At 40.9% G+C, this 22,165-nt stretch overlaps 1 long non-coding RNA gene across 4 annotated transcripts in view; it reads left to right on the plus strand.

The window, feature by feature from the left end:
- Nucleotides 1-14: 14 nt before the first annotated feature.
- The window catches only part of LOC137216062 (uncharacterized), a 41,806-nt gene continuing 19,655 nt past the window's right edge, over nucleotides 15-22,165 (plus strand). Inside the window, exons 1-2 of one of the 4 annotated variants that reach the window (XR_010939575.1) lie at nucleotides 15-140; nucleotides 4,201-4,335. This is a non-coding gene — a long non-coding RNA (uncharacterized lncRNA). Of the gene's footprint in view, nucleotides 141-177; nucleotides 421-4,200; nucleotides 4,336-17,245; nucleotides 17,429-22,165 lie in introns of those variants that run through there. The other 3 variants (XR_010939576.1, XR_010939573.1, XR_010939574.1) reach the window with 3 other exon arrangements.

Genomic DNA, 22,165 nt, shown 5'->3' on the forward strand with positions numbered 1-22,165 from the left:
CGCCTCCACCCCTGCGCCTGCGCATTCTGAGCATGGACTACAACTCCCAGACTGCATCGTGCTGCCGCCCTCGCCCCTCTACTTCCTGCTGGGGCGTTTCGTGAGTGACAGCGTCTCTGCGAGTCCAAGAGAAGTTAAAGGTGGGCGGAGTTTGTGGGCTGCTTGGGAGGCCGTTAGGAGTTGCTTACTTTCTTTCTGTCACAAGAAAGCAGCAGGTCTGCAGCAGATTTCTGATGTGCAGCTGCCTAGATATCGGGTGTGCACGGGCTTGGCTTTTCTGAACCGGGAGAGGGGTCGTTCAGGCACCTGCACAGGTGGTCACGCCTTGCGCTGGTCCTTGCAGTCAGCTTGTCCTTGGAGTTGTCCAACATCCTTCCCAGGGCGCGGGACAGGCTGACAGTCCTGGGTTTTATTGGAGTGGTGGGTTTTTTTCCTTCTTTTCTTTATATCTTCGCAGGCATTTCATGGGAAATTAGTAGACTGTAGAGGAGGCTGCAAGTCAGATATTTTACCCTGGAAATCCACGCGCGTTTCTTGAAAGATTGCGCCTAGTTATAGTTTCGTACTTTGTTTCGGTTGGGCCTGGGATCCCTGTTTTCATGATCTTTCAACTAGTAATTGTTAATGTGCTCTGAAGACAGAATTCTGGAGGAATGCCTGTATTTAAGGGTAAATAAGAAGTCTCCTAACGCACCTCTTGACTGACACCCTTGATATATGTAGTTAATATATGTGATATGGCATGATTAATAAATGTAATGCGTGGGAAACTACAGTCCCCATCCCGTCCCGCTGAAAGCAGAAACGCTCCAGTTCCCGAGTGGGGAATGTCAGAGAGAGATGGGCTGAAGAGCGAATGGCAGGTGGGAGGTGAACAATTATAGGTGACCACAAATTGCTTTTTCAAAAAATGTGTTCTTGTTGAGGAGAAAGCTGGATGGTGGGTTGAGACCCAGCTTTGCCATTTATTAGCTCTGTAATTTCGTACACGTTTGCTCACCTCTTTGAATATCAGTTTCCTCATCTGTGAAATAAGGATGATTTTACCTTTCCTCCCCACATGACAGTTTTTGTGAAGGCAAGTTAAAGTATATGTGAACATACTTCTTAAACTCCATAATCACCCAAAAGTGAGCTGGTAATGATAGTAATGTGGCAAGTGTAATGAAAGGCCAGGGCAACTAGGAACACCAGTTAAAAGAAGGGTTGAAACTAATGACCATGGGGTCAAGGCTGAAGAATAAAGCAAGTGAATCTGGGAAGGGCCTGAGATTCTGGGAGAAGACAGATGGGTCAGCTGGCAGTATCTCTCTCTTTCCGTCTTGTTGCTAAGCTTGAGAAAGGTAGGAGCCACATCTGATGTTCACAGTTGTCTGCTTGGTGTCTGACACAGTGTCCAGCACATGGTGCCTTTGCTCTTACCTTCCCTTTGCCTGGAACACTGTTACCCCACGTTATCAGTCAGGATTCTCTAGAGAAACACAGCCAGTAGGAAATGTGTGTGTGTGTGTGTGTGTGTGTGTGTGTGTGTGTATGTATACACACATATATGTATATATTAATGAGTATATATACATATATGTATACTCACTATATATATGCATGTATACTATATGTATACAGTATACACATACATATATGCACATATGGTAGCACATACACACACACATATATAAGCTATACTAAGAGATTTGTTTCAAGGAATTGGCTTCTGTAATTGTGGCAAGTCTGAAATCTGTAGGCAGGTTGGAAACTTAAGTGGGAGCTAATGTTGCAGTCTCGGGGCAAAACTTCTTCTATCTTGGGGAAACCTCAGTTTTGCTTTTAAGGCCTTTCAAGTGATTGGATGAGGCCCACCCACATTATGGAGGGTAGTCTCCCCCTTACAGCTTGTAGGTGTTAACCACAGCTCCAAAATAGCTTCACAGCAACATCTAGGTGAGTGTTTGATTAAATAGCTGGGTACTATATTCCAGCCAAGTTGACACATAAAACTGACCATCATATCCTGGAAAGTCTTTGCTCAATATTATGTTTTCATAACATTTAAAATTGCAGTCCTCCACACACACAGCCTTATATTCCCTACTCTCCTCTTCTTTTTCTAATGTTTCCCTTAGCACCTATTATCTTTGATCCATTGCCCTATTTTTGATTTCTTATGTTTACTGTCTTTCTGCCCCTTGTAGAATATAAGCTCCACAGGGCAGGGATTTTTGTGTGTGTTGTTTACTGATGTATCCTCAGCACGTTGAATGGTACCTAACGCACAGTAGGCCCTCAATACATCTTTGTGAATGACTGAAGGAATTTTGAAGGTGGCTACTCAGTAAATACTTGTGGAATACATGGAGGGTTTCATCCTGAAGTATTCCTGAACAGACTCTCTTGAAGGGTGGAAGGATAGTAGATTGCAGGAAAAAAAGGAATAATTTCAGAGTTCATATCTAGGAGGTGGAAGAAGTGAAGAAGCAGCAGATCAGGGTGTGCGTTCCCTTTGCCCTGTTACTTAGCTGTGTGACTTTGGGCAGGTTATCTAATGTCTCTGGGTCTCAGTTTCTTCATTGGTAAACTGAGAATAATAATACTTAGTACACAGGGTTCCAATAATGAAGAATTGATGTAATAATAGGTTTAGCCTAGGACCTGCCACATAGTGAGCAGTAAGAGGTAGCTGTTGTCAATATCATCATTATTATTCAATATCAAAGTGGAGACATTAATAAGAATCATTGAAGTAGACTAAAAGTAAAATTATTGGAATTTAAAAGACGAAGGGCCTGTGAGGTTGGGATGCTAAAGTCTGAAGTGATGTTAATACACACGTTTGGGTCCGGCAGAGAGTTAGGGGCATAGTTCACTTTAGGTCAGGGTCCTTTAATTTTGTTTCAAAACAGAATGAACGTCTTTCAGTGTATGCAGCCCAGAAAACAGATTAATTGACACCAAACCCTTCAGTTTGCCCCAGGCTGCCATTTTAACTGCAGGGCTAATTGGTTCCAGGTCAGAGGTCCCATTCATTTGCTTCCTGCCGACACTTGAGAGAAAAATGTACTTTTTTGCTGCTGACGTTTTGCTCACCAGGATTCTTTTGTTTTCTCCTGAGGTTCTTGCTTTGGGCAACAAGAGAGATGGTAGATTCCAAAACAGCTTTCTATCTACCCTGACCCAACTCCACCATAATTATTACCATATACAGCTAACAGGCGTTTTTGAAAAGATCCAAAGGAATACATACTCCCATTGAACCCAGTGCATGTCTTGTGGCTTACCTATTGGTACAAGCAGAATTTCTAGTTTTGGTCCCCTCTGATAAAACATAATAGTTTTTCCAATATGTGGGTTGTGTGTTCGTCAGAAAAATACTAATTTTGAAAAACATAGTGTGGACCTGGTCATTCTGTGACATCATGTCTGATTTTAGCTTCTTGGGAGGAAATATTTATAGTCACGAAGACAAGTAGATTTCATGTAGAAGAAAGATGAAGGCCGGATGTTTGAGGTTTTTCTTCTGGTCTTTCTGCTTCCCATAGTATCTGACTACAGCTAGTTACAACGTTTCATGTTTGTTTAAGGAGTGGGCAGATTGTGAAAAAATAGACAGTTGGCTGCAGCATTCTGAGCTATGTTTTTGCTTCTTGATTTCTGCTTTGCTCCGTTGTTATAAGAAATAAACGGGAGTGAGAGCCACATTTAAGAATGATAGATTCTTTCAGCAGTTCTTTTTTTGACCCAAGGTCATTTCTTCACATAGAGGACTGTGGAATTTGGAGTAACATTTTTTTTGAGTGTCATCCAATTGTGGATGGCTGGGCTTTGGTGGGGAATAGTGGTCACCTCGACCTTCCTTCAAGATTACAAGATAATTTCTTGTCTAACCGTTAGGGGTGGGTCAAAAAAGGATCACTGTTCTGTGCTGCTTCCCAAGTGAAAAAAAACCCACTGATTTAAATGGAGTTCCTCCTTGCTTTCCTGTGTATTTTGTTTGAGACATGCTCAGAATAAAGAATCAAAACAGTACTTTCACATTTATTATTTTCAAATTAAGGATAATCAAATGTCAGTTTAATTCAATGTCAGATTAAGACTGATTGATGTCCTGTCCAAAGCATTAGCATATCTTGATAAATCCTTTTCTAATAGGAATAACCTTGGATGAGATTGGGTGGGACTTAACACTTCGTTTTGTTTTCGTGGTAGGTTGTCCATATCTGTATCCTTTCTGATAACTAAAGCACCTAGCAGAGATGGAAGCCTCACCTCCTGAGTTAACCTCGTTTCAAAGCCTCAGGCCTTTCACTGCATAATCCCAGGAGGTGTCATCCACATCAAACTGTGAGTGTTTTTCAAGGAGGGGACCTTGATGACTTATTTCCATCATTTTCCTAAAAGGTGGATAATTGATGTTCTATTTTTACCTTGTTCTTTTCATTCCTGAGATATGACAGTTGTGGTCACTTTTTGAGTGAAATTGGGATTGAGTTCCCATGGTTCCCTCCACTTTCCAGGGACACTCTGGCTCTGAATGTTTGTTCTTACCTGACTCACTATCTCAGCCTCCATGGAAGGACCCTTTGTTTTATCTTGCCAGATTTTCACCAGACATCTTTTTTTCGAACTCTTGCTTCCTTTCATGTGTGTGGTTCCCCTCACCTTTCCAACTCACATGGAGTCCAAGGTTTTACTTCTTGGGCCTCTTTTCATTTAGGCTCTCCAAGGAAATTAAAATTTTCGTCTTTAGCATACAGGGCAGTTTAGCCTTACATGCCCACCTCAGCTTTGGACTTTATGTTTGTATATCCAAAAATCATATTAACGTGTCCTGCTCGCCAAGGTTCATCTACCCCTCAGTACTGACAAGAGTTTCAAAATTTTGAGTCTTTTCTCCCTTCTCTATCATTTATTTTAAGTGGATACGAGTCTTACTTTCTAGCTGATATGAATTATACTTCCTTAAAAAGAAGACAAGTAATTTTTTTAATTTAAAGTACTTTTTACCCAGCTAGATAGATTATCCTCTTCATTATTTAACTTGATAAATAAATACTGGACCCCTATTAGGTCCCGGGCAAAGATAATAGGTATGGGAATATAACAGTGAACAGGACACAAGAAAAGTCCCTTCCCTCATAAAGTTTACATTCTAGGGAGAGACGTACAATAAACACATTTACAGATTATATAATGACAGGCAATGGTAAAGGATTAGAAAATGATGGGACTGTTATTTTTGATAGGATGCCTAGGGAAGGTCTTTTAGAGCAAGTGTCGGGTTCCAGAATAAAGTGAGGAAATGAGCCACACAAACATCTTGGAGAAGAACATTGCAGAGAAGGACATAGCAAATCCAAAGGCCTGAAGCTGGAGGGAGCCGTGGAACAGCAGGGAGGGCAGAGTGACTGGCACCCATGAGAGATGGCAAGAGTGCTGGGTGAAGACACTGCAGAGGAAACCAAGGGCCAGATCATATAGAGTCTTATAGTCTAAGGAAGGACTTTGGATTTTATTTTAAGTGTGATGGGAAGCCATTGGAGAGTTTTGTGCAGGAGAGTAACAAGATGTGGCTTATAGTCCGTATTTTACTTTTGTTGAGATGTATTTCATATACTGTAAAACCTACCCTTTTAAAGTGTATGATTCAGTGGTTTTCATACAGTCACGTGATTGTGCAACCTCCGCCACTATATTATTCCAGAACCTTTTGTCATCCCTCAGAGAAACCTCTTAGCAGTGCCGGCGAGCAGTCACTCCCCATTCTCCTCCCCCAGGCCCTCGAAACCCCTAACCTACTTCCTGTCTCTATGGATTTATTGATTCTGGACATTTCACAAAGGAATCGTATAACATGTGGTGTTTTGTGTCTGGCTTCTTTCACTTAGCATGTTTTCAAGGTTCACTCATGTCGTAGCATGTATCAGTATTTCATTCCCTTTTACAGCTGAATAGTATTCTATTATATGGATATACCACATTTCATTTATCCAGTGATGGATATTTGGGTTGTTTCCACTTTTTGGCAATTATGAATAAAGTTGCTATGAGCATTAGGGTATAAGTTTTTGTGTGGCTGTGTGTTTTCACTTCTCCTGGATAATATAACTAGGGGTGGAATTGTTGGATCATGCGGTGACTCCATACTTAACGTCTTAAGGAGCTGCCAGACTGTTTTCCATGGCAGCTGTGTGAGGGTTCTCATCCTCACCAACACTTATTATTTTCTTTCTTTTGATTATAGTCATCTAGTGTGTGTTAAATGGTATCCTATTATGGTTTGCTTTGCATTTCCCTAATAAGTATGAAAAATGAAGTTGCGCTTCTTTTCATATGCTTATTGGTCATTTGTTTATCTTCTTTGGAGAAACGTCTATTCAAATGTTTTGCCCATTTTTTAATTGGATTATGTCTTTTTATTGTTGAGTTTTGTCCTTTATATATTCTCAATAATAGACCCTTGTCAGACATGTGATCTGCAGGTTTTTTCTCCCCATTCTGTAGGTTGTCTTTTCACTGCCTTGGTAGTATATATTGAAGCAAGTTTTTAATTTTGTTAAGTCCAAGTTATTTATTTTTTCTTTGATTGCTTGTGCTTTTGGTTTCCTACCCAAGAAACCATTGTCTAACTCAGGGACATGAAGATTTATATCTACGTTTCTTTCTAAGAGTTTTATAGTTTTAGCTTTCATATTTAGATCTTTGATCCATTTTGAAGTAATTTTTGTAAATAGTGTGAGGTAGGGCCCAAATACATTCTTTTGCACATAGATATCCAGTTGTCCCAGCATCATTTATTTAAAAAACTATTTCTGGGAATTCCCTGGCAGTCCAGTGGGTTGGACTCGGCACTTTCACTGCCGTGGGTCCAGGTTCAATCCCTGATCGGGGAACTAAGACCCCACAAGCCACACGGCATGGCCAAAAAATAAAAATAAAAATAGGGGCTTCCCTGGTGGCACAGTGGTTGAAAGTCCGGCTGCCAATGCTGGGGACATGGGTTCATGCCCCAGTCCGGGAAGATCCCACATGCTGCGGAGCAGCTAGGCCTGTGAGCCATGGCCACTGAGCCTGCGCGTCCGGAGCCTGTGCTCCGCAACAGGAGAGGCCACAACAGTGAGAGGCCCGCGTACCACAAAAAATAAAAAATAAAAAAAAAAAAAGAATATTTCTCTAATTGAATTATCTTAGCACCCTTGTCAAAAGTCAATTGATCATCGATGTGTGGGTTTATTTCTGGATTCTTATTCTCTTCCATTGAGCTATGTATTATCCTTATGCCAGTGCCACACAGTCTTGAAAACTGTAGTTTTGTAATATGTTTTGAAATTGGGACATATGAGCCTTCCAACTTTGTTCTTCTTTTTCAATATTTTTTTGGCTATTTTGAGTCCCTTGAAATTCCACATGTACTTTATGATCACCTCATCAATTTCTGTAAAAAAGCCAACTCGGATGACTTATGCTTTAAAAGTAACACTACAGCTGTTTACATGGAGAACATATTGTAGAGAAACCAGTTAAGAGGTTACTTTTAGTAGTCCAGGTGAAGGATGATATTGGCTTGGAGCGGGGTGTTAGCTGTAGAATTGATAAGTGGTTAGAGTTTGAAGATATGACTCTCTGGGTTTGTAGATGGATTGTGGTGTGAGAGAAAGAGAGGAACTGGGGGTGATTAAAGGTTTTGATGTAGGCAACTGAGTGGACACTGTTGCCATTTACTGATATGGGGAACCCTCATGAAAGAGAGCAGGTTAGAGGACAAAAAATCAAGACTTTGCTTTTTACATGCAAGTCTGAGATGCCTATTAGAAATCCTTATAGGGCTTCCCTGGTGGCGCAGTGGTTGAGAGTCTGCCTGCCAATGAAGGGGACACGGGTTCATGCCCCGGTCCGGGAAGATCCCACATGCCGCGGAGCGGCTGGGCCCGTGAGCCATGGCCACTGAGCCTGCACGTCCGGAGCCTGTGCTCCACAACGGGAGAGGCCACAACAGTGAGAGGCCCACGTACCGCAAAAAGAAAAAAAAGAAATCCTTATAGAACTGTCAAGTAAAAAATTATATGTGTATAATTCTGGAAGAGATCAGAGCGGTAATACAAGTGAGTGTGCAGATAGTATTCGATATCTTGGGACTGAATGAAGTGATTAAAGGAAGGAGTATGAATAGAGAAAAGAAGAGTTCTGAAGATGGATTGCAGGGTACCCCAACTTTGAGAGGTTGGAAAAAGGAAGAGGGTGCAATAAAAGAGATGCAGATAGCTGCAAAACCAGGAGAGTGTGTGTGTGGTATCTTGGATGTGAAGGGGAAAAAGATGGAGGAAGTGATTAATTGTGTCACAAACTGTGAGCGTGAGTAAAATGAGGACTGAGAGTCGTGTGTTGGAGTTCACCGAAGAACTTGATTCAACAGTGTTGGGGACAAGAGATTGGAGTGAGTTTGAGAAAGAATGGGAAGGAATGAAGTGGAAATGGAAGACTCTTTCAAGGAGTCTCTCTTCCCCCCCTCCTTTTTTTCTTAATTTGTTTTACTTACAGACATTTTCATGAACAAAAGTAGCAGGAAGGGAGACTTTCACTTCTAGCCAAGATGGAATAACAGGGACCATTTTTACTTTCTTGCACGAAACAATTTAAAAATGGACAAAATATATGAAAGAGTGGTTTGAAAGACTTTGGGCAACAGGCAACAAAAGACAATGATGCCTGAGAGGCAAGAAAATAAATGAGTGAGACATATGACTGCTACAGCTTACTACCTTAAGAGAGTTTTCAGGTCTCAGCACAGGGAGGGGGACAGAGCCTGGTGGACTCCATGAGTTGAGGAGATAGAGCTGAGAGTCTAGGGAGACCAAGGTGGCTGGAGGTCACAAGACAGAGTACTGGAGAGAAGAGAGCACTGAGAGAGAATTTCAAAGATCTGCAGAGGGTCCCTCTTGATTTTTTATCCGAATACTCATCCGAATATGGTCCCTCTAAAATGATTAGCAGAAACAGTGTCTGGTGCTCACACAGTATTGGTAACAGTGCCTTTTTCCTCTATCCACAGTGGAAAACAGCAAGATTCACATGGCATTTGTTACTGTACCCAGAAGCTTTTGCCTCAGTGATGAGACTAATTAGCCATAGTTGGAACATTTCTGTGCTCTTGCCTGACGAGAACAAGATCTTAAAGGCAAGATCCAAAAAGATCAAATCATTTCCAAGTATCTTAACATCGCAGGACAAAGCTCAAGAATACTTACAGGAACGCTTTTTGTCATATTCAGCATTGTACTGAAGGTTGTAGAAACAAAACTGTCTTTATTTGCATGTGACATGCTTAACTGTATTATCTCTGTTGCACTACTCACCTTTGCCATTGTAGTGCCAAAGCAGCCGTAGACAATATATATAACCAAACAAGCATGTCTGTATTTCAGTAAAACTTCACTTAAAAAACAAGCATCAGACCACATGTGGCCCATGGGCCATAGTTTGCAACCCTTGGTCTATGTAGAAAATCTCTTGGAATCTACAAAAAAGTTACTAGAACTAGTGAAGTTAGAAAGGTTGCAGGATACAAGACCAATACACAGAAACCAATTTTGTTTACATATATAAACAATGAACAATCAGAAATTGAAATTTAAAAATAACAATTCCATTTATAATAGCATCAAAAATATAAAATATTTTGGGATAAATCTGAAAAAGATGTGGAATATCTGTACACTGAAAACTATAAGACATTGCTGAGAGGAAGACCTAAGTGTGTGGAGGATCCTTATTCAATGGCATACATATATATGACTCAATATCGTTAAGATGTTAATCTCCTCAAATTGGTCTATAGATTTAACACAATCCAGATTACAATCTCAACAGGATTTTTTGTAGAAATTGAAAAATTGGTTCTAAAATTCATGTGGAAATGAAAGGACCTAAAACAATCAAAACAACTTTTATAAAGAAGAATGAAGTTGGAGGCCTAACGCTACTTGATTTCAAGGTTTATTATAAAGGTACAGTAATCAGGACAGTGTAATATTGTCATAGACAGAGACAAATAGATCAGTGGAGCAGAATGAAGATACCAAGAAGTATTGCCACAGACATATGAACAATTGAATTTTCAACAAAGGTGCAAAGGGAATTCTGTGAAGAAAGGATGGTTTTTCCAGCCAGTGGTGCTGGAACAATTAGATACCAAAAAAAAAAAGAAAAGAAAAGAGAAAGACTTCAATCCATATACCTCACACAATATACAAAAATTAACTCAAACGGATTATAGACAAATATGAAACCTAAAACTATGAAATTTCTAGACGAAAACATAGGATAAAACATTTATGACATTGAATTTGGCACAGATTTCTTAAATACAACACCTAAAGTACAATGCATAAAAATATTATAAATTGTACTTATCAAAATTTAAATTTCTGCGCTTTAAAAGACACTGTCAAGAGAATGAAAAGACTGCGATAAAATATTTGTAAATTATGTCCAAGAAAGGATATATATCCAGGATATTAAAAAAAAAACTCTCAAAACTCAACAAAAAGAAACCAACTCAATAAAAAATGGGCAAAGATTTGAACAGACGCTTCACCAAAAAAAGTTTCTGGATGGCAAACAAGCACATGAAAAGATGCTCAACTTCATTCATCAGTAGGAACATGCAAATTAAAACCACAATGAGAAACCACAACTATTGGAATGGTAAAAAAAAAAAAAATCTGATAACATCCCAAGTGTTGATTAGGATGTGAAGGGTCTGGAACTCTCCTACACTGCTGGTGGGGATGTAAAATTGTACAAACAACCTGGAAACAATTTTGCATTTGTTTTGAAATGATCCAGCCATTCCATCTAGGTATTTACCCAGGACAAATGAAAGCATATCTCTGTACAAAGATTTGTACATGAATGTTTATGGTAGCTTTATTTGTAATAGCCCTAAACTGGAAGTAACCCAAGCATCCATCAACAGGTAAACGGATAAACTGTGGTATAAATAAATAATACTCAGCAATAAAAAGGAATGAAACATTTGTACATGTTGCAACATGGATGAATCTCACAAGTATTAAGCTATGTGAAAGAAGACAGACCAAAAAAAAGGAGTACATATTGTATGATTTCATTTATAAGAATTCTGGGAAACGCAAATGAATACATAGTGACAGAATGAAATCAGTGGTTGCCGGGAGTAAGGGGTGGGAGGGAAGGGATTTCCAAGGGGTATGAGGCAACTTTCAAGGGTGATATGTTCACTGTCTTGAATGTGGTGAGCGTTTCATGGGTATATACATATGCCCACTGTACATTATTAAATCGTACATATGAAATACATACAGTTTACTGTGTGCCAATTATAGCTTCAGTAATTTTCAGGATTCTGCTATTCTCTTTCAGGGAGTTTGGGGGTAAAGGGGAATCGAGAAATGCGGCGTACTTAGAAGGGGATATGGGATCAAGCATGGATTTTGGTTTTTTATTAAGTTGGGCTATGCTATAGCATGTTTATATTCTGATGAGGGGAGAGGACAAACAGACGCAAAAGTAAGAGGAACTGACAGAGTCCTTGAGTGGGCAGGAAAGTCTGGGCTGGTATCCTGTGTGCGAAGGAGGCATGGGCCTTGGAGAAGAGGACAGCTCATCCACAAAGGGAGTAAAGACAAAGGCAAGAGTGAGGCTTGCTTGATGTGCCACACTGGCTCTTTGTTAGTAATGATAATATCAACAATTACAACAATGAGAACAGTTAGTAGGCACTGTATTCGTTAATAAAATGAGTCACACAAATTCCGCTGTAATTGATTTTCTTTGATGATGTTTTCAACCAGGACACAAATGAGCATCTTGTTGGTACAGATTTCTGGGTGTCTCCAGCTGAGAAGGGATAATAATGCCGGCAACTCCAGCTCTCCTTTGAAGCAATGCTCATTTGGTCTGAATTGGAGTAATCAATTGATAGAGAGAATAGAAAGTCCTCTGCCTGTGTATTCAGTGTAAAATTTTACTGCAATTCAAGTTTTTCAGTGTTAGTAATATTTTCATAAACCAAAACCTCTGTTCTCCTGTCCCCTTGTCGGTACCATCACCGTCACTCCCAGAACCATTGCAGCAAAACTAGCAGTAGCTACCAAAGTGGTGCTAGACACGAAACGACTATCTCACTGCATCTTTGCACCAGCCCTATGGGGCAGATGTGCCATGAGCCCCTGTTAATAGTTGTGGAAAATGAGTCTTACAGAGGTTAGATTATTGCCTGAGGTCACATCTCCGAAGTATCAGAGCCAGAATTAAAATCCAAGTCCGTATGACCCCAAAATCCTTGCTCTTAACAAGAATTGTATGCTGTACTTACCTCCCCTTCTGAATGAGAAGTTTCACTGGCAAGAGTAGATTATATGGAATTTCCCTCTAATTCTTATTCATTGCAAGGGACCACCTTTTGACAATAATAAAGGAACTCAGATGAATGAAAATAATTCATTTTCAACATCCTGCCTCAGCAACTGTTTTCATCTTTCTCCATTTCCTTTCGATCCTTATCCATGTGTACATATTTCACATAGTTGTAGATGCAATGTTATATTCTGCTTTTATGGTTAATGTTATACCAGGCATTTTTCTTGTTGCTCTTTAGTCTTTAATGGATACATAATATTCCACTTCGTTAATGTGCTGTGATTTAATTAACCAAATCCCCTTGATGAACAAAAGTTTTTCCCAGTTTTTCAGTTTTATAAACTATGCAAACTGATTTTCCCCCCATCTTTTGTAATTTTTTTCAAAAGAATAAATTCCAAAGAATGAGATTACCAAACAAGAATTTGAACATGTTTATGTCTTTGGTACTTTAAAAGAGAGTGAAATTAGGAAAGTTTGTACCTTGGATGATGGTAGATAAATTTCATAACTGGCACAAACAGATGAATAGTTTAATTATTGTTCAGGAAGACCAAAATTGAAGACAAATGGGGAGTGACTGCTCAAGGGTACAGACTTTCTTTTTGAGGTGATGAAATGTTCTGGAATTAGATAGTAGCGATGGTTGCACGGCTTTGGGAATATACTGAAAACTGAATTGTATGTATACTTGAGAGGGGTGAATTTTTATGATATGTGAATTTAACTCAATAAAGCAGATATAAAAAATTAAAGACAGTTTCAGATATTCCAAGTAATGGTTTCAGCCCTTGCTAAATTACTATCAGAGTGTCCTGTATTTGTTTTTATATTTGGAAGCAGCGTTTCACAGAGCTTAAGCTCATCAGACTGCCAAATGGCATCACCGCTTAGCAGCTGCGTGACCCCTGGTGAGTGCTGTAGGTTGTGTCCTCTGGAAGCCTATCCCGAGACAGAGTTTGGGGTGCAGGATGTTTATGAAGGATCAGGACTTAGGAAGGCAAGGCAAGAGCAGGACTGGCTGGAGGAAGGGATGGAAGTGAGATGCAGGTCTGACACAGCCTCAGCCAACCCCGACTGTCAGTATCCTGCACTGGGCTGAAGTGGCCAGGCCTTTTTTACAGGGAACTTGTGCAGAAGTTTGGTGTGTGCTGCCCCAGAGGGGGAGGACTGCAGGCCAGGGGTGCCCTGCACCTGCGGCCGACTCTGAAGGAGCTGATAGCAGAAGACTGACCACTCTGCTTCCCACAGGTGGGCAGCAAGACCGGACATCTGGGTGCAACATCTCCATGTCAATCACAAGAAATTGCTTTAACCGCTTTTGCCTCAATTTCTTCACCTGTTAAACTGAGATAATAATACTATCTACCTGTTAGGATCGTTAGAGAACGAAATAAGGCAACACATAGGGGACACTTAGAACAGTGCTTGTCATAAGTGTTCAAAAAATACTAGCGGTTATTATTTTATTATTCTATCATTATTTATAATACTATATATTATTAAATATAATTTATAAATATAATTTTATAATACTAAAATTATTAAATATAATATATAAATACTATCTATAGTATAATATTTGTTACTATCGTTATTAATGAATAATACAGTCAGTTTTGAAGAATTGTAATGTAGCATATATCCTGAGAAGGCTCTGAAGACCTCTTTTATTTTTTTATTTTTTAAAATTTATTTACTTATTTATTTATTTTGGGCTGCATTGGGTCTTCGTTGCTGCGTGCGGGCTTTTTCTAGTTGCGGTGAGCGGGGTCTGCTCTTCGTTGCAGTGCGCGGGCTTCTCATTGCGGTGTCTTCTCTTGTTGCAGAGCACCAGCTCTAGGCGCACAGGCTTCAGTAGTTGTGGCATGTGGGCTCAGTAGTTGTGGCTCGCGGGCTCTAGAGAGCAGGCTCAGTAGTTGTGGCGCACGGTCTTAGTTGCTCCGTGCGTGTGGGATCTTCCTGGACCAGGAATTGAACCTGTGTCCCCTACACTGGCAGGCGGATTCTTAACCACTGCACCACCAGGGAAGTCCCTGAAGACCTCCTTTTTTCTTTTTTTTTTTTTTTTTTTGCTGTACGCGGGCCTCTCACTGTTATGGCCTCTCCTCTTGCGGAGCACAGGCTCCGGACGCACAGGCTCAGCGGCCATGGCTCACGGGCCCAGCCGCTCCACGGCATGTGGGATCTTCCAGGACCGGGGCACGAACCCGCATCCCCTGCATCGGCAGGCAGACTCTCAACAACTGCGCCACCAGGGAAGCCCTGAAGACCTCTTTTAAATAGACTTTATTTTTTAAAGCAGTTTTAGGGTCACAGCAGAATTGGGCAGAAAGTACAGAGAGTCTGCCCCCCAACACATATACAGCCTCTCCTACGATTCTGAAGGCTTCTGAGGAATGACATCTTTCTGAGATGGCTTGTGTATATTTTGAGGCCGGACTGGGCAGGCCTCTCATACTGCAAAGAATGAGTTGAATGATGTTCTGAAAGCTTCTCTGCCCAAGATTTCCCTGTGATCTGTCTCCTCCCGACTGATACTTCTATCCCATTCAGTCATTCTTGGTTGTTGACACCTCCACTGGTGAGATGGGGTTACTGGATCCTTCCTGCTCTGGCAGTTAGCTGAGAGCGGAACCTCATGTGAAGGAAATGAGTTCTGATAAACAGTTGTGGAATGGGGGAGCTCCCCAGTGCAGGGGCTCAAGGGCAGTGGGCCTGGATGTTGCACACAGCAAAGCCTGTGCATTTGTGGGGAGGGCAGTATGAACCCATGGGTTCCCTGCTTGTGGTTTGGGGGGTGTGGGGAATCGGGAGAGGAAGACAGATGCTCGGAAAGGGAGGAGGAGGGTAAGAGGAGCCTTTGCTTAGTCACAGCTTTACCAAGGGCTGACCCTTGGGTACAGCTCTGCTAGAGGAAGAACGGAAAGACAGCTTAGATTTTTTTACTTTTTAATTTTGGAATCGATTTCAATTTTATCCACATTGTATAGGAGAAAATTTCTAAGTGTTGAAACAGCTTTGCTTTGAAAAAAAATCATCCTACAGGTAAATGGACTTTGTATGAATGTTAACACATATAAATTCATGTAACCAGCTGCACAGTCAGCATACAGAACAATTCTACCATCACATAAAATTCCCTGTGCTGTATCTCTGTACTCACACTCACCTCTGGCAGCCACTGATCTGTTCTTCAACACTATAGTTTGAGACAGCTCTGCTTTGAATAATTTTGTCTTTTATCCTCATGGAGTTTGCGAAAACTGTGGGTTTTTGGGTCAGAGAGAAATGTTACCTCTTCCATTACTAAGTATGTGATTTGGGGAGGTTAACTTAATGAGACATGGAAAGAAGAGGTAACATATTTATAAGGTCCTGCCCGCTGAGGATAAGTCTGTCTTTGCCATCTTGGTATCTTTGCCTTACTCAACAGATCAGAGTGAAGTTAATGGCTGGTGGCGTGGGGATGGGGTGGTCTGGACTAAATGAGATAATATATGTGAAGTACTTACAACACTGGTTGTCATATAAGAAACGTTCAAAAAATACTACCTGTTATAATTTCATTATTACTCTGATGAAAAATATAGTTGGTTTTGTCCAGACTGTGCTGAAGAGTTGTGATGTAGCATATACACCAAGAAGGCTCTGAAGATGTTTTTAAAATATTGAGTTTATTTTTTAGAGCAGTTTTAGGTTCACAGCAAAATTGATTTACAATGAACAGGTAGAAAGTTACTTGAGGAAAGAAGATAAAGGGTTTGGGAGATGAGATGAGATGGTTAAAAAGTAAAAGAGCCAGCATAGGGTGTGTTTGAAGAGAGAGATTTGTTCTGTTTTGGGGGGACGGGGTTGAGACATGGAAAAAAAAATTGGATGTAGTTGAATGCTGTGATCAGTAGGGCTTTTTTGCTGGATGAGGAGGATGTTATAGACATTTTGTTGTGTATTACAAAGGAAAATTTCTATGGCATTTTCAAAAGATGATATAAAGTTTTAAGTTGCTTTTAAATTATTTTTGGATATAATTTACTTATGTGTTCTGTTTTTTTTTTTTTTTTTTGCGGTGTGCGGGCCTCTCACTGCTGTGGCCTCTCCCGTTGCGGAGCACAGGCTCCGGACGTGCAGGCTCAGCGGCCATGGCTCACGGGCCCAGCCGCTCCGCGGCATGTAGGATCCTCCCGGACCGGGGCACGAACCCGCGTCCCCTGCATTGGCAGGCGGACTCTCAACCACTGCGCCACCAGGGAAGCCCTGTCTTCTGTTTCTGAGGCAGACCTTGAAGCAGCACAACAGTCTTTTTTATTTATTATATTATACTTATTGTGATATATATTTTAATTAATGTGATATATATATGCAGATTTAATAAATACTATGTGCCAGGCACTGTTGAAGTGGCCTTATCAACCTTATCTCATTTAATCCTGAAAACAACCCTAAGAGATAGGTATTGTTATCAGTATTCCCTTTTATGGAAGAGGAAACGAAGATTTACAGGGGTTGAGTAACCCATTCAGAGCTATTAAATGGATTTGAACGCAGGCTTTCTAATGGCAGAAATCAATCCTTTAGCCATTATGCTATATTGCTGCCACTCAGCTTCAGATTTCTCATCTGTAAGATAGAGAATAATTCCTAACCCATAAAATCATTCTGAGGCTTAAATGAGATCATGATAACCTCCCTGAACGGTTTATTCTCATTCTTCTTTGATTCCAATTGTCCATTACCGTGGCTTGCACATAGAAGAGATTTCAATAAAAGCACTACCATTTTATGACTAAACTTATTCCATACCGACTCTAGGTTTTACGCAAGAAATTATTGAGTTAATAATTACTGTGTTACCACTGGCGATACAAAGGTAAATAAGACAGTCCTTGCCCTGAGAGCTCAAAGTCCTGTGGGTTAAAAACACACAAAGAGATCATTCCCAGATATTGTGGGCAAGTGCAGTTAGAGCAGAAGTACAGGTGTATGGTCTGCCTGAAAGCTGTTTTAAAGGATAATTTGGAGTTCAGAAGGTAGGTGAGTAGAAAAAGGTGGGCTTAGGAACCCAAGACACCGATGGGAGAGTGGAAAACCAGTGGTATTTGGTGTTTGTTGCTGAAGCATAAAATGCTAAGCAAGAGGTGGCAAGAAATGAGGTTGGAGAGGTAAGCACCGTGTGTGCCATGTGGAAAAACTTGAACTCCATCTTGTCAGCCATTGTTTCCAAAACAGCTTTTTCCCCACTCTCTTTAAATTTTTGCCGTATCCGTGTTGTCTCTATAATATTATTTAATACTAAAATCAGTTCATTTTTACTTAACCTTGGCCTAAGCAGTAATATCCCCGAAATCACAGTTTTGTTATACCAGTTTTATTTTTCTAATACACTTTACAATAAATGCATTACAATTAAAAACTTAGAAAATATTTATCCTTGGATCACTGAAAATCATCTCAGATACCCCTGAGGGAATGTGTACCATGCTTGTTCAGGTAAGCAGTGGGGAGTCCTTGGAGGGTTTTCAGCAGAGGAATGATTCAGTTAGATTTACTTTCTTTATGAAAAATGGAAATTTAAAAATTTTACATAGGAAAAGAATGAGCAAATAGGCATTTCTCATTACAGAATGTTCTCTTTAAGATTTAGGGTTTATATTCCCATCTCTAGTCTATGGATCCCAGAGAAAAACTAGTTTGCCAGCTTAAGCCACAGTACTTCTTTTAAGAAGGTCCAAATGAACAAACACGTGTTTATTTTCCTAAGCAAATACAAAGCACTGTATTTGCTTAGAAAGTTTGCTCATCTGTATGATTTTGTGAGCCTATTGTTTTTATTCTAAGAGTTTTGTCTTTTTCTCTTTTATTCAATTTTGTTTTATAATCATGCTTCCAAAGTAAAATCTACAAAACAAAGTTTTTTTTCAGAGAAATCTAGTTTCTACCCTTCACCTCTAACTGGTTCCCTCAATCTAGGGAATTATTTTTTCAAATTTATTTGTGGTTTATCCTTCTATTTAAAAACATATATAAATATAGCTCCACCTTGCTTTATTCACACTGTATTCTGGAAACCACTCCATAGCAATACAGAGAGATGTTTTTCATTTAGAGTGTGGTTTTTTGTTTGTTTTTAATAAGTTCATCCTGATACTTTTTATTTATTTATTTATTTATTTATTTTTGGCTGTGTTGGGTCTTCGTTTCTGTACGAGGGCTTTCTTTAGTTGTCGCAAGCGGGGGCCACTCTTCACTGTGGTGAGCAGGCCTCTCACTATCGCGGCCTCTCTTGTTGCGGAGCACAGGCTCCAGAAGCGCAGGCTCAGTAGTTGTGGCTCACAGGCCCAGTTGCTCCACGGCATGTGGGATCTTCCCAGACCAGGGCTCGAACCCGCGTCCCCTGCATTGGCAGGCAGATTCTCAACCACTGCGCCACCAGGGAAGCCCCTGTTGCATTTTTTAATCGCCTTGGCACCTGGAGCCATGGAGGAAAGACCTGAACCTTCTCTGAAAAAAAAAGTTTTGTTTTTTTTTTTTTTAACTTTTGTGACTTTGGCAACAGGGCCTGAAAGTGTCACAGGGAGAATAACTTTAGCATTACTACTTTAAGGCAGAAAATCATTTTAGCTCTATTGTTACCAGCTCAATCCTGTTTGGGTACCCAAAGTATTATGTTCGTAATCATGCAGGAGCCTGTGAATTCAATTAAAATCTGGTGTGACTTCCTGAAAATCACCATTTAGGATGACTGAATTCCTTTAACTTGATTGGGCAAGAGGGCACATGTCCTAAAACGTGCTGGAGTCTCTTCCTAGCACCTATTTCTTACCACCCAGAGTCCAAGAAAATAGTCCTCACCTTATGGTCATTAGTATTTACTGCAGACCCTCGACTTCCCCTGTGTGTTTTCTCAGCATCCTGTGCAAGGAGCAGGTTGGGTTTGAATGTCACGGTTATTGAGCAAATTTGAAAATAGGTGGGTTTGTAGGAGTCAGAGTGAGAAGGGTAGCTGGTCTCGTAAGAGGAGTGAGAAGTTAACGGACTGTGGGAGGGATGAGTCATAGCTGCTCTGAGCTTCAGAAACAGCTCAGCGCGGCCAGCTGTGGGCACTCAGCCTTTTAGCGAGTGACTCTCTCCGTCCTCCCCCAAATGGGCTGGGACACAAATGAGTTGGGAGGTCCTGAAGAGGAAACTCCACATTTGAAAACTGTACCTTAGCCTCTCGGTTCCGCGCAGGGATGGTCTTTGAAAACTGGTCATAAGTCCGAGCTCACCGGAGTGACCTGAAGGAGGTGCTGCCAGGGTGACAGAGGCTGGAATACACAGAATCTCTCTCTCTTTTTTTTTTTGCATGGGGTTAAGTGGAAGGATCTGCTGCTATTGCATATCCAAACCTAGGCCATCCCTAATGCTTCATCGTCTTTCTCAGTTCCGACAAAAAAAAAAGTTCGCGTGTACGTTTACACACCGCACCCTAAAAATTGTTGGGAGGAAAAAGTTTGTAATAAAAAGAGGCACAGCAGTGTGGTTAGGTTTCATGTGCACTGCCCTCAAACTAGTGATCTCATTGGAAAGAAGCTCAGAGACGTCAGAGGTGTAGAGGGAAGGAAAGGCAAGTTGCTCCAGGTTGGATCAACAATTCAGCATAACCATTCATCAGGAGTTGTCCCGGGAGACTCCTGGATCCCGCAGCTTTGCTGCCGGAAGCTGTGGCCCGTGACTTTGGTGAGGCTGTGAGGTTAGGTACAACGCAGGGGCGTAAATGAAGGAATGTTCCCTTTCTCCTCTCCATTGCCCTCCTTTCCTGTATCCTCTTAGTGTATCCTACAAGGATCCCAAATTGTCATTCCCTTCGTGGTTGAAGGACTCTACTGTAAAGGGCCCTTCAGTTCTTGGGCAAACACAGTTAAGATGAAGACCCTCTACTGAGGCCCCTGAGTCACAGCTCTGAGTTAAAAGACATTTGCTCTTGGGATCCTGGTGTCCAACTCTGCAGGCTTCAGTACTACTGTGTCCCTATAAGGGAACACAGATGAATACTATCCAGCATTCACATGAGAAACCCCAGCATGGTTGGCTTTCTCAGACCCACAGCTTGTTTCCTGTGGACATTACAATATGACAAATCCCAGAGTCTCTTCTGAGTAAGGTCCTCAGGTTTGGGACAAGGACAGAGAAGGGGTCAGCTTCAGCAACTCTGTGCACCAAACCCTATTGTGTAACCTTGTATTCTAGGCCCTAAATGTCCCCTCAGTCAAGGACATCTTGTTTCTGTGGAGAAAAATTAAATGAATACATATGACAATCCAGTGGCAAAAACAAAACCTTGACATTTTGTTTCTATTCTATTTTTATGACGGAAAGAAAAGCAAGACAGAGGGGTTGAATAGATAACAGAAGGAAATGATAATCACACCCATTATTTCTTTTCCTAATTCTAGAATCTATAATCATTACCCAAAATTCCTCCAGAACACAACTAAATACCATTAGGTTTGCACTTATTGTTACAGATACTTGGTGCAAGTATTTGGAATATGACCAAGTCTAGTGTGGTCAATCCTGAACAATCTAAAAAGAAGAAAAAGTAATAGCCGAGCAATAAACCAGCGTCTAATGTCTGCTCCTGAAATGCCCAGATAGAAAAGGACATGGGATATAAGTGAAATCTGCCAGGATCTCTCTGATCCCGTTAAGTGCCAAGCCAGTTTCGGGTCCACTGATCTGGCTTGCCAGGCGGATATGCACCTTCTCCCTTCACCCATCTGTGGGTGCCCCTCTTGGAGCGGTGCTACAACCTCACAAGCATGTATTTTGAGAATTTTAAGGAAAAAACTCGAACTCAGACTGATGGAGTTTTGCAATGTTAAAATATTATTAAAATTATGATGTTCAGTACTTAATTCATTCAACTAACATGTATTGTCTGTACACTATATGCGCTGCTTGTTAGTTAGGCACTCACTTCTTGACCGTTAGATAACAGCACTGAAAAATCCACAGACTTTTCTCTCTCATTTTGCCTGGAGGGAATGAGGGCTTTGCACCCCTGCTGCACGCAGGTGTTTCCTTATTCAGAAAGAGGGCCGAAGGCTGCTCCAAACAGACAACTCTGTCATCTCAAGAACAGTTCTTTTTAGAGCAACTCTGCTGACTTGCTGTCCCTTTCTTCTCACATTCAAAACTGACTCTGTAGGTCTGGAGCTTAATTGGAGAAATATTTTAAATTCCACTGATAGGTGGCCCTTCACTGATTCTTGGAAGTGGAAAATATTTTGCTTTGGTCTGAAGCAGCTCCAGAGACAATGCACAACATTCAGCCTCTTGCACGGAGTGGTCAAACAGCTGCAGGTTATTACAGGAGCTGGAGAACATTCAGTATTTAAAATGAAATCTCTACACCTGACAGCAGCTGCAAACTCATCTATGCAGAAGGGAGAAATGGTTCCCATGAACAAGGGCCTTTGAAATGTTACACACCAGGACAAAGCCCTCCTGCTGTAGGGCAGGGTAAATTTGCCTGCATCCCACAATCATGCCATGTGCAATCTCTAATTAAATTTACTTATTTGGGTCTCCAAACTTTTTGTGTGTGCAGGCACAAGGGTTGGCTTGCCATCCACCTACTCTTGCTTTTGAAAAAGGTAGTCATGTGATGAACCATAAGTATTAATGAAGATACTCATTAAATAAAGTAATATATATTTAGAATAGTCATCGCTTCTGAACTTTCCTACATTAGCATCAAAATGCTTAGAAGGATAAAAAGGCATGAGAATTC

The sequence above is a fragment of the Pseudorca crassidens genome, chromosome 21 (genome assembly GCF_039906515.1).
Source record: "Pseudorca crassidens isolate mPseCra1 chromosome 21, mPseCra1.hap1, whole genome shotgun sequence".
In the NCBI taxonomy this organism is placed as follows: domain Eukaryota; kingdom Metazoa; phylum Chordata; class Mammalia; order Artiodactyla; family Delphinidae; genus Pseudorca; species Pseudorca crassidens.